Source organism: Nymphalis io, chromosome 3 (genome assembly GCF_905147045.1).
Source record: "Nymphalis io chromosome 3, ilAglIoxx1.1, whole genome shotgun sequence".
Classification (NCBI taxonomy): Eukaryota; Metazoa; Arthropoda; class Insecta; order Lepidoptera; family Nymphalidae; genus Nymphalis; species Nymphalis io.
The window spans coordinates 12,549,964-12,564,400 of NC_065890.1; the positions used below are offsets into that span (position 1 = coordinate 12,549,964).

Below are 14,437 nucleotides of genomic sequence, written 5' to 3' on the forward strand. Positions count from 1 at the left end.
CGAGTGAATAAATGAAAAACATGAGGAACATTTGTAATTATATTATAAATGCGGAAGTAACTTTGCGTCTACCTGCTGCGTATGAGTAAACCACTGGACCGATTTTGATAAAATTTGGTATGAAGAAAGATTATATAGTATAGGTAGGCGGTCGAGCATATGGGCCACCTGATGGTAAGTGGTCACCAACGCCCATAGAGATTGGCATTGTAAGAAATGTTAACCATCGCTTACATTGTCAATGCGCAACCAACCTTGGGAACTAAGATGTTATGTCCCTTGTGCCTGTAATTACACTGGCTCACTCACCCTTCAAGCTGGAACACAACAATACCAAGTACTCCTGTTTTGTGGTAGAATATCTGATGAGTGGGTGGTCCCTACCTAGACGAGCTTGCACAAAGACCTACCACCAGTAAGATTAAGTACCACGTTACCACGATTAAGTCGCAAATGCCTAGCATTGCAATACCTCTTTAATTTTTATGAATATATTTTATACTATACGACTCGGGCGCCATTTATTGTTCATTGACATTTTTAGAAAGTTTTAACTCTATAGGATGAACGATGCGTGAGAACACACATCAATTTATATATATATTCACTTGTTTATATATAAGATAATCTGCTAGCGACCGACCCGACTTCCCACAACTTCAATAAGCAACTATTATAATTAAAGCCCCAAGCAAACTCTAGGTCTCTTGATACTTTGTCTGTCTTAGGAACTACAATATCTTACCGCATAACCTACCCTTTTTAAACATATCTGAACGAACACATATTAAAAAAAAAAACACTAACATTTTAAACCGAAACTCAATTCGGTTATATATTTTTTTCAAATGTTTGTTCGGAAATCTGTTATTTATACATCGATTTGGATTTATTTGTGCTTGGGTACTTCCCGTCTATACTGAAACAAATTAGTAAAATAGTTTTTATAGTAACAGCACCAAAAGTGTATGCAAATGATCAGACGGTTGTGTAAAACTGGTTTAAAATTGCAACTTTTCACCCACGCAGGAAATTAAACAAAAGCCAGTAAGTAAATCAGACCATTCGGACATCTTTGCATCTTTTCCATAATGCGGAGTTTTAATTCGAATATATGTATATAAATGTATATACTGTTTATTTTACGTAATCTTACGGCCGCATGAACAACCAAATACGTAAAGAAATAAAAGGAACGTACGGAATGGCTCCGTAAGAAATATAACTTATTTCTTTTCGCCGACAACGTGGTAATCACATTTGCTTTTGTTCGTTTCGGTCCTTTCATTCGCTTAATCGCGTTATTTCGGGACTCCGAAGCAATCTTGTCTCGTACAAGGCATAGCAGAGATTGACCGAATGATTTATTAACGTTGTCCCGGAATTCAAACCTCGAGGATACAATATGATCTATGGGTGTTTATTTACTTGGTGGTTGGGTAGGTACCACCTGCTCATCAGATTTTGTAATATTAATATTGTTGTGTTTCGGTTGTGAGTGAGCCAGTGTAACTACAGGCACAAGGAACACAACGTCTTAGTTCTCAGCATTGGCGGCGCAATGGCGATATAAGGAACGTTTAATATTTCTTACAGCGCCAATGTCTACAGGCGGTGTTTAACACTTACCATTAGATGGCCCACTTGACCGTCCGCATGTCTATTATAAAGATTTTACTTGAAAGAGAAATTTTACTTGATTTTGTCATCGACGATAACAATTTAACTATAAAATAAACAGTGTTAAAATCCTACAAATAAATATAATGACATGCTCAGATTGTATTGTTTCATAAATAAAGTACATTTTTGTGTTATATCAGATAGTCTAACAGTTATTTAATTAACTCACACACACATATGCGATTAATAACATTTGAATTATAGCTCTTTACATTTACCGAAGAACCACAATTTTTTGCCAAAATAAACATTATTTTGGTTACATTTAAAATGGAATGAAAAAAATAAATAACATCTTACGCAATGTCACATATTATTGTGTTCGTTTTTATTATATTATATACAGTGACACAACATAACATAGCGGAATAGGCAATGTGATGACGTCACATACATAATGAGTTATAAGCTGTACAAGTAGTATTTTAATTCACAAAAGTACAGTACAGTAACAGCCTGTTAATGTCCCACTGCTGGGCTAAGGCCTCCTCTCCCTTTCGAGGAGAAGGTTTGGATCTTGTTCCACCACGCTGCTCCAATGCGGGTTGGTAGAATACACGTGTGGCAGAATTTCAATGAAATTAGACACATGCAGGTTTCCTCACGATGTTTTCCTTCACCGTCAAGCACGAGATGAATTATAAACACAAATTAAGCACATGAAAATTCAGTGGTGCTTGCCCGGGTTTGAAGCCACGATCATCGGTTAAGATTCATGCGTTCTAACCACTAGGCCATCTCGGCATGAATTCAACAACATTGATATATATTTTTAAACTTAAACAATTTCGATCGATAATTCATTATTAAAAACAGTTTTATGAAATGTCCATTGATATATTTAGTATACAATTTATTAATAACGCTGACTCGAATACTCTGCTAATACTAAAGAGGTTCGGACAATGTCAACCAAAAAAAAAACAACATTCCAAATTTGAATTTCGAATGTCGCAGCGTCCCACACCGATGACATCATAGTAGTAGTGTCGGGCTCGTATTCGATATCGATTCAAATTATAATCGATGAATCGCAACTTTTTAGTTTGCGTGCTTAATGAATATAATTCATTATAAATTATAGACCGGCTTGATTCCCTGTTAGTTATAGAGGTGCGTGTTAATGTCGACTTTATTGCGCGTATTTTATCGGACTCGGTGTTAGTTATTGTCTTTATGAAATAATTTCGAAATTTATATGACGATGTATTTTAATAATATGTTAATCATGAGAATACATAAATTATAATCCATAGTCAGATATCTTTATAAATATCTTACAATAATAAATCTCGATTAAAAATAAATTAATACAAAAGAAAAAAAATATTTTAGATAACGTTATCTTAAATAACGTTATTATTAATCTCGCGTATTAGTAACGTCGCGTGACGTTATCCCGAGATTAGCGGAATAAAAATCATTGCGGTCGTTACAGAAATTAACATGCCAAAGCAAAGTGGCAATATAACGAAATGACAACAAACAAAAACACGAGTTTGAATAAAACGCAGTAATATTACCGGAGATAGCCAGAGTAAAAATTTAAATTAGATGCAAAAAAAACCGTTGCGTTGCGCTGCACTAATGGTGTTGCCAGCTTAAAAATATTTTTCCCTGGGAAATGGGGTTAGGCGCGTCTCTATTCAACCAGGGCATTGTTTAAGAGGTTTAAACCTTAGCTTTTCTGTAATGCTTTTGTTTTAATATGTAAATTTACATTACAAACGGTGGTTGTACGAGTAAATGTACCCTTTATTAAGCCAAGTCTTAGCGAAGTTATAGAAGTATGACGAAGCAATATAGTATTATAACGGTAGAATACAGAATATGTAAGTAGGTCAAACAAATTAATATCGTAATGTGTGTTTGAAATAAGAATCGTGAACAACAGATTGTTATCGCTACAATTAATACAAAAATGTCAAAGACATTAATTAAAAAAAAAAAAAAAACAAATTTAATGAAAATTTCCATTGTGATAACTTTAATTGTGTTTATTGAATTATTTAAGTAATAGTAGTGTGAATTGTGTAAAATAAAAAGTATACTATTTCACCATCGAATATTACATTATTTTGGTAATAATTTGATTAATTTAATGAAAACTTTATCATAATTATAAAAACACTATTTTTTTATGTTATAGGTAGGCGGAAGGAAACTATTCCATACATTACCAATGCGCCACTAATCTTGGGGACTAAGATGTTATGTCCCTTGTCCCTGTATTTAGACTAGTTTACTCAAGCATCAAAACGGAACGCAATAATGATAAGTATTACTATTTATGAATACATCTTTAAGAAATTATATAATTCCCCTTTCTATTGACACGATAATCGTCCAAAATTTCATGAATTCATTAAATCCTCCTTTCACATATCCTTTCAACGAATTTAATCATATAGGTTTTTTTATTCAAACCCTTTAAAGTGAAACGGAAACACATCATCAATACTGTCACTTCAATTAAAAAATACTGAATAAGTCTCGTTGCAATTAATTAAATCCTCCCGCTTGAGTTACAAATAGTACGTTTTTCGTTACAAGCATCAAAACTACTCTCAAAATAGCTAATACACGTCAATAAAAAAAAAAAGAAAATCAAAAACCACCTCGATTCCAACATTTCATTGAGCCGATGGTACGTTTCATTGAACAGATGAAGGCAGGCATTCTAAAAATGATTTTTTTTTCATAGGGTTGTCATGTGACAAGATTTTATCTCATTTCTTTCATAGCAGATTGTAAATGGAATATCGGAAGAGCTTTTCATTGAGAACAAACTCGACGTGAAACTCGATGGATCGTGAAAGGTCAGATTTATATAAAATACTTAAAAAATAAGGGGCGAACATCAAGTGTTAACTTCATTCTTAAAGAGATTAGAATTTTTGAAAGGCAGCAATTTCCAGCTTTGAGATCTAAGTTGTCATGTCTCCGTGTCTATCACGCCAGTTAGTCTTTCAAACAGGCACAGACAGACAAAGAGATGCCGTTTGGCGATAGGATAATTATTTTTCAACCTAAATCAATATATGTATGCAAAATAACTGCCCGTAAATATCCCAATGCTGGGCAAAGACCGCCATTCCCGTTGAGGAGAATATTTCCAAACGTTGTACTACGATGTACGTTGAAAGTAAAATAGTCATTAACACATTAAAAGTATAAATACTAACTAGTACTTCAAACATACTATCCCTAAATTCTAACCCAATATATACGTTCTTAGTAATGATTCCCAATTTATAAATATACTTAGTCCAGACTTATAATGTAACGGTAACCCTAACTTATCCATAGCCGCTTTCCCTGTATCAGCGTTGGTATTTGAGCATCCCATTCATGGTGTAAACAAAGAGGCAGGCTGGCTGACTTTTAGCCGGGTTAATTAGAATGTCAACGGCACTTATTAATCAAAACGACATAGGCGTTCGGCGCGAGCTTTTGTCTTGACAATATTTGTAAAGCCCTTTCAACAACGCTTTGCGTTTCTGACGCGTCATTTGAAGACCTTTACAAAACGTTACATACTACAACGTAGGCGTGGTCATTTGTACATCTTTGTGTTTCTGATAAAAAAAATTGTATTTTCGTTGATTAAAAAATACCTAAAAATATTATACATATATTTAACGAATGGGACGAAAACTATCCCATGAGCAGATAAGGTTCAAGGTATGCATTTTTAATTAAAACAATTTTAATATTTTATATTATATTTAATAGTATTTAATTGGAATATCTTTGTATTTTACTTGGTAAAAAGTACTACTGAGTTTCTTGCCGGTTACTCTCTCTCTGTTATCTACATTCCGAACCAGCGTTAACTTTAAATTTAATTTAATCTTGTAAATTCAAGATTCAAATATTCTTGTAACTAGCTTACTTTAATAAAACATATTTAGATTTTCGTTTTTGATCATCTTCTAAATAATGAATAGGATTGTTTTAATTATTGAAAATGTTACATAAAACCAAAATTAAGTGTTAGCAAAAACAAGTCTTCTGCAATAACCCCTTAATCCATCTCTGTTATCGTCAATACGTATCCCTCTGCACGTAATTACGTTAAGGATAGCACCCACATCACTTATGCAAGGATAGTTGTGACGTTGCGGCGACGTCATCAATCACGCTTGGTGGGGGAGATATATAAGCGGCGCGACAGCCATGGGCGGGGCATTCTTCATTAGATGCTCGCGGAAAGAGGATGTCAACGTTATGTATTAATCATACTGACTAGTCTTTAATAATGTCTTCGCTCCTCATCTTCTCTAATGACTTAATGTATTTGCAAAATTTTATCATCTAAGCTCAACTTTCGATAAAACGAATTTATCATTTACAAATGACGTCAGAGACACCATACGTTACAAAGGAATATAAAATACGATGTTCTTTTTTATTAGTATGATAAATTGATACAAATATTATCATAAGAATAAAGAACTATTTTATAGTATATCAGTTTTAAATTTATGCAGACTATTTATTTACAACATTAATCTGACTACTGTCTGTTCTTATGTAATTTGTACTCGGTATAACGTTTGATTTATAACAGCATTACTGCGGGTAAACAGTTTTGAACCGGTTACGTTAATTAGACAAACATGGCATGATCCAATGAAATCCATCGGATAATATAATACAAATAGTAATTAAATACGTTACACGACCGTTCATTGCATATAACACGTTTCGCTACTATTTGGAGACATTTTAAGAGTTTAGAACGATCCCGCGGTTAGGTAGTTCGAGAACTTTCTGGGTGATACGCGCCGAAAGAAGTTTTTCGAACGTGATTCGACTTAGTTCTTAGTTGTGAAACAAACGAAGAGTTGAAAGATAAATTTGCGACGAAAGTATCACAAGAAAGATATCGCACGATTAAGATTACGTAACTAACGGACCTTCAAAGTTTGTTTTACACTTCTGATATCAGATGCTGCTGAATGTTGGAAGTTTAAGAGACTTGAAGTTGTACGACTCACTAAAACATGTATACGTTTATATACATAACTGAAAATTTGAAACATTTACAATTTGCTAATTAAAAATGTTCTATATTAAGTTTATTTATATTTATAATATATATTTTTAGGCGGCAACGAAAAAAAACTATACTTTAACGAATAAATTTTGTATACCTTAGCTCCGTTTAGGTAAATAAGAGATTTTGGGAATGCCAAAATTTATTTTTTTATTAGATGGTAGTTCATATGTATTTACCTAGACGGGCTTGCACAAAGCTCGCACCATCCACTTATCTAATATATATTCTACTGTCAAACAGTACTTGGTACTTTATATTGTTGTGTTCCAATTTGAAGAGTGAGTGAGCCAGTATAATTACATGCACAAGGGACACGTCTTAGTTCCCAATGTCATGGGTGTTGTAAGTAATGGTTAGTATTTCTTATAGCGCTAATATTTTATATGTAAAAAATACAATGCTTATACAAATTCTTTTAATTTGCAATACTTACAACATAGATACGTTCATAATTGAGTATCATAATAATTAACATCAATTCAATATTCTTCGAATTTGAATTTCGAAGCGGTAGCTCTATTTATATAATAATTTTAATTAAAAAAAAAAAACTTTCGTTCCAAATGTATGCCCTAGCATGCTCGCGTGAGTCGCGGCCGATTTGATAGATATGAAGCACGCAAGGCGCATGCGCACTTTCATTATTTCACAATTCATGACTATCTAACCAGGTGTTACTTTAACCATATTCAAGTTTACAAAAAACAAAACTACATTTGTTTATATATAATCTGTTTATAAAATTACAAATATATTACAGAATATGTTTGTGTCATTCATGTGTGTAATTTTATTATTGTAAATACCTACAATATATCGGGTGAATTTTATTTTAATTAAAAACAGACTACAGTGTAAATAATGTCCTATCCCATTTTGACACATGTCAAATGTGACAACTGACATTTCATTGATGAATTTTTTAATTGACAAAAAATAATATAAGGTAGTTATTGTAAAAGCTTATAGGATAATAAACTGGACACCTGAATACGTAATAAATATTTATAACAAAAAAAAAATACTTTTCGTTTATTAAGCAAAATGAATAATACTCGTACTCTTTCATCTGGTCCAATTTACTTTATATTTGTGTTAATATATAAGTGGGTAGATGATTCATCAAAATGGCGGTTGCAATCGCTCTGCTAAATTAAGACAATCTGATTATACCTCAGTTTAAAACGAATGATTTATCTCACATAATAAATTAATAATTACTTCATACTGTTTCAATCGTACTTGATGGACTTTTTTATTAAAAATTGCTACATGATAGATTATATAATAATTTCAGAACAGATATTTATTTACAAGAAATATAATATTTATTCCGAAGATGAATAAGTAAAAATGAAGACAAAGAAATCAATTTAAAAGTTCCTCTTGTTAATCATTATTTTGGTATTATGTTTTGCTAGTCATTTATCAGAAATAGATTGTTTTATATTATAAGCGAGACATTTGTTATGATCAATTTTATTTGCTTAAGTATGTCTGTCTACTTACTTAGCAGATAAAATTGCCCTTAAGCAACAATATTTTAAATTTCATATTATCTCGTTAAGAATTCTATCATAAAAGCATTTGAGCATTCAAAGGTTACATACATTCAATGTAATCCGCCAATTAAGACACGTGTCTAAGTGGGAACAGATTTGGTCTAACGGGATCGTGCTAGGCGCTTAATAGTCTTACTTTACCATGTTCAGTAAGGATACTATTGGACATACTCGTATTTTGCCGCTCGGACTTGCCCGTCTGCGTTACCATTCACTTACCAATAATTCTATTGCAATAGTAATACCTTGAACTGCTGTATTTCGATTGGAGTCGGTGTGAGTTGTTCAATATTTGATTTCAGATAATAATAATCATAATATTCTGGGACATTATTCGCACAGTCAGTGTAATTGCTATTATCTGGTGGCGCATATTAGGTCTCCTTTCCAAAAAAAAAATATGTTTAAAATTAAAGATCAATTTGAGTTCAGTTTTCCAATTTTTATATATAGATAAAGATTTAAAATGAAATGTTAAAAAGTAAGAGTTGCGTGCTTTCCTTTTTATTTATTGGGATCATCAATTCAGAAGTCAGAATTAATATGTTTAAGATAGCCACAACTTATGAATATGATAATGCAATCAAAAACAAAGTATATAGAATAATAAAATATTAAATGAAAACCCCGTTTACGATAAAAATAATAATAAGAGACAATCGCAATGCGGCAATAATTCAAACGGTAAAAGAATAACTGGTCCAATTAAATGTGACAACATCGGAAACTTGTTAACCATGTTGGGCATGTTAAGAAAATAAAATTATCGCTCGGGTTATTACGAATTTTGGTCTCTGATGAATCTGTAATTGTTTTTTTTTTAAATTAATTAATGGTTATTAATCACTATAATACATAGCGATTGACTTCATATCGAGCCACATACTAGTCCTTTAGGTTGCATGATAATTATTAATCTCTGTTGAAAAAAAATTCCAATCGGGTCAGTCGCTCAGTCATGGTAAGGAAACAAACAGACAAAGAGACTAACTTTCGAATGTATAATATAACAATGTAAGTCTGATAAAAAGTGTTTTTTTTTGTAGTCGGTGGGTAAACAAATAAAGCCACTAATGGCGAATGAATACTTCTACAAATTTTCGCTGAAGTCAATTAATCGACAAATTTTGATGAAATTTTTATGCATCCTTAAATGGGTCCCTATAATCTAGACCATCCAGATTCGACCCGGTAGGTGTAGGTATTCAAAAATATTTTTTTTATTCTTATTTCACACGTACGAAATCGGATGGCCATCTAGATTCATTAAGTATAGATTTGTCATTATTAGGTTTACGTCCCACTTAGAAATCAACAATCAAATCAAGTTTTATTCGATTGTACCGATATAAAAACTTGTCGCTTTTAAATGGCAAATGTCAATTTTCGCAAAATTGTTTCGATAAAATTTAGTACACTCGCAACATAAAAGCATACATTAATATTTAAAAGCGAAACCCGTTTTAGGTCGTTAAAAATTGGTTGTGATCAATATAATTAATATCCAAAAGAGACCAGTCGCGTGGTTCGTAATCGAAATTGAATTTCGAATTCAAAAAAAACTAAATTTTTAATAAAATAGTTTAATAATGTGCCTAACTTGTGTTAAATGATGGAAGATCGCGAGGAAACCTGAATTCAGAAATGTACCATTCGTGCGTAGCGTCGTGTAGTAATCTCTAAGCGTTATTCTTAAGCAAAGAAGCCTGAGATATCATATTGTTTAATATTATGTCTACAATAAAACTCTTATAACAAACCCAACATTTCATTATAAATTTATAAAAACCCAGTCCATTAATAAAAAAATATTTAAAAAAAAAGTCTTTCCAATCGGAAAAAATAGCAACTCAATAAATGTTTTTGTTGGAACAATAAAGATGAAACGAATGACGAACAAAGCGGTCGGCTTATATCGTTACATCTCCGCGAATTGGTTCCGGACAAATTTAACTCAATAATTTCTGGTCGAGATATCACAAACAATGCTTCCTACACAGCTCCCCCAACGGAAACGTTTTTGGTGAACAAATTCTATCAGGAAATAGGAACGCACGAAATATATGTACACATGGAATACTATACAGCGTTACGGAAAAGTTAGACAATAAATGAAAGTTTGTGATAAGCTTTGATCACTGTGTAATTTTTTTGATGTTGCGTAAAAGTAACCCCTTTACTGAAGTATTGTAATAAAACATCAAACATTTCTTTACCTTTATATGATAGAATGGGCCTTGCTTACACATGCCAAAATATGAAAATGTCGATTGGATTTGATACCAAAATTGGCTGCTTGGTGGTAAGTACTAATCTTTATTATCTAGTTATCAGCAGCTACATACCTATTTTCAATTTTTTATTTTTTTTTAGGAAGTTTATAGTTGGTACATAGACACTGGCAATAGAAGAAAATAAACCACTTCTTACACCGTCAATGCGGCGCCAAAGAAATACATCCAGTCGGATTTAATTTCAAAATTGGCATGTGGTTATGTCCCTAACGGTTTTAAACAAGGTTAACATGTGTGATACTTTTCATTTTATTGAATGAACATGAACTCACATAAAATAATACTATGAATGATTACTCATTTTAACAAAATTATAAAGTTATATTTACTTATCATATTAATTATTATTTCAACGAATATAATATGTCTTAAGGATACTTCCTGTGCTGCGTCACCTAACTTATTTACTGGTTCGTCTCATCGATATTCTGCATTCAATCTTGTAGATAAAAAAAAAAACCGTTCAACCGTCACCGAACCGGGCCAAGCGGGCGCGATACCGATCGTCGAACGCCAATACTCTAATACCGGTAATGGACGCCGACACGGGACTCTCGGCTCGATTTTCCGAATCGTTTGCGCCGTACCGCGCAAGATAACGAGAAATGTCGCGACTATCGTTTTATGTGCATCGAAGATTGCCGCACGGGGCGCTCAAGGCACCTTGTAAGCCCACCATTCAACTAACATACGCTCCGATTTGTCTAAAGATTGGCGTAGAAAGTAGAATTGCGATAATGCTGTCGCACGAAACGGTTAGGTCCCGGAGCTCCGATATTTTACACATTTCGCCGAAACCGATTCTGTAGTAATAAACGCGAATGTAAAGTTAGTGGGTCGTATCTGAATATTGCCAATGACATTGCAAATAAAATATCGTCTGAGCGAAAATCCAATTAATATTTTAGATGACAAACTTACTGAATAATAATCTTATTCAACATAATAAATATGAGAAAATGTTACGAAAACATACCAAGAGTGCCGTCTATTCTGTAAGATGAATGTCATTCCCGCAATATCTGAAACAATAACAATATATTTATTACATATTTTTTTATTAAAGTCTTTGTAGTTTGTTTATATATTGGAAATATTCATTCATTCGCCATATTTCCATAAGTTCTATTGTAATATTCAAAAGGAAAATTCTTACAACTGGTTATTTTTTTGCACGCTTTGTAACAGTTTTGTTTTGTAACTAACAAAGTCAGTATACGAACGTATCTATGAAGTCGTCTTAACCTCTAATATTTTCGTGTCGATTTGAAATCACCAACTAATATCATTTATATAAAAATAATGATGACGTCATCCTGGTCAATTTCGGTACGCAAGTAAAACCAATAACTTTTATTGGCCCAATCCGATGATTGAATACGGAATCTCGGGATTTGCTTATAGCTTAGCTACTACCACCGGGGCAGTTTATAATTTGGTACCATCTGTTTATAATTTAACCATCATACATAGTTGATCTATGATAAGGATGCCGAGAGATAAATTATTTTTCCGTTTTGATTAGTCCTATACAATACATTGATCAAAGCGAGTTTTAGAGCTTTCGTAAACTATAACCAATATTAATTTTGTTAGTTATTAATAAGTCATACGTATAAGCATGCTACATACATCGTTTTGATGATATTCTCAAGCACATTTACGTTGGTTTATTACAGTAATTATTTTAAACTTTAACGACGATTGAATTTAAGTCGTGAATTCATACACAGTATCGTTACTTAATTAAGTATGCGGTGACATCAATATAAGTAACTATAAAAAATAATTCACGAATTATTTAGTCAGCAGTATATTTATATAAATGATATAATATTTAATGCTGTACCAGGTATGAATTGTTTTTTTTTTGTATATATGTTGTTTTATATAAACGTTCTATGTAGACCTTTAGTAGTGCGAAGTCAGGATGGTTAGCTATTAATTAATAAAAGAATCCATTAATTTAATGTCATATAACCCTAATATGTTGAAATGAACATCTTAGAATATAATTTCCCTTAAAATATCCGAGTTGAACGACCTTCCCCATTTTCCTGCACAATACCCGCGGAGAACGTGGGAATGTTGAGAGCGACGATGCGAATTATCTAGATTACATTGCCTTCTACATACAAAGGATGCATAATGTGTTTCGCAATGCGTCGCAACTATTTAAAAGGTGACAAAACGGATATATCTATTTTGTAAAGGTGTACGCATAATGCGACAAGACATTAGGCGGGCTTGTGAACCCATTGGCACACAACTTATGTACCTCCTACAAGTACCAAGCAACAATTAATATGGTTTACTATGTAGCGCTATTAGACATGGATATTGTATGTCGTATTTGTATTTATAAAATGATTTTTACATTGAAAAATAATATTTGGAAAATATACCATGGTGATTTTATTCATGTAATAAACACAACAAATTTAAATATATTTGAATATAAATTATGATTTAAAATTTTAAAATACTACCCCTTAAAGTCGACTTGCTAAGATATTTATGGTTTCAATCGAATTAAACTTGTAGTCATAATAAAATAATTGACAAATATTGATATATGCATACAATTATATAACACGTATTGCTAACATCATACAAACCTTTTTTTTACGCTGAAAAACGCATTGCACTTTTTCCCCACGGGAACAGTGGGGGGTATGTGAAGCTCGCCGGTGTCCAAGGCGCCGAGTACGCCCCAAACATCGAAATACCTACTAAAAAACCAGCGGTACCCTTTCCGTCATAACGAGGAGCGCCACGGGATCGCTTGCGCATGCTACCGTGACGCTCATATCGTACTAACTTAGTACTAGTTAAAATTATTGTAATTATAATTATAATCCTTTTCTTATTTCTATCTTAGTGCAAATGCTAGTTTGTAACGAATAAATATTTATTACTTATAATAAATTAATGTGATTTGTAGTTTGAGGGCTTTTTCAGGTCTTATACTAAATTAAAAATACGGGTACGGTACATTATCATGTAACATATTAAATTATTATTAAAACGTAATCGTGTTACGTCAAAACAAATCTTACCCATGTAATTCAATCCCTTGATAATAAAATGATATAATACCAGTTAAATGTGCACACAGCCTTATAAGCGGCGATTAGAAGATGATATCATTTTTATGTGTCAGCTCATTCAATGGTCTTTGAAATACATATTAGGTTCGCAATAAAAGTCGACTGGATCACAGTTTAATGTCATCACGAACTATGATAATACAAACGTAGAACGGAACACTGAAACGTGATGTTGGCTACGTTGGACCCAAGATTAGCGATAACTGGGATTATAATGAGCCTTCAGAAAAGTTTGCCTGTTAAATTTTACTTTTAAATTTTTATTCCTGAACGTATTTTACTTTAATCGTATACGATTCTGTAGGGTTATTCTGTAAGAACAAACTCGAAACTTATCGCAGAAAACGATCGTGTAATTTGAGAAAGTGATACGCGACATTATCGCGTGTATATACGTGTTTTCATCATTTTACGGTTGAGTAATGAAGTGACTTCTTATAGAATAATAGCATTACTGATTTAAAATTGTCTCATTAACGGATAAAGTCTACGAACATTTACGATAAAAAAAATTCAAATAATTAAAATATACTTGAAATGTTAGATGATTCACATTTGCTTGTTAGTGTTTTTTAATTCTAATGCGGTCGAAGGTATTAACCCTTAATTAATATACGACACGCAATGGTGATTTAAAAAGACCCTGCTAACTAAACTTGATTCCTCGAAACGACCTTTGAATTCACAAGTCATTCGCAGTTAATTATCTGTGAAATTGGTGTT

The 14,437-nt window shown here is 32.4% G+C and overlaps 1 protein-coding gene across 1 annotated transcript in view; it reads right to left on the reverse strand.

Moving 5' to 3' along the window:
• LOC126781265 (leucine-rich repeat-containing G-protein coupled receptor 5) overlaps nt 1–14,437 on the reverse strand; it is a 263,720-nt gene that overhangs the window by 168,725 nt on the left and 80,558 nt on the right. Inside the window, exon 2 of the mRNA XM_050506159.1 lies at nt 11,581–11,626. The gene's annotated coding sequence lies outside the window, so the exon portion shown is untranslated. The remainder of the gene's footprint in view (nt 1–11,580; nt 11,627–14,437) is intronic.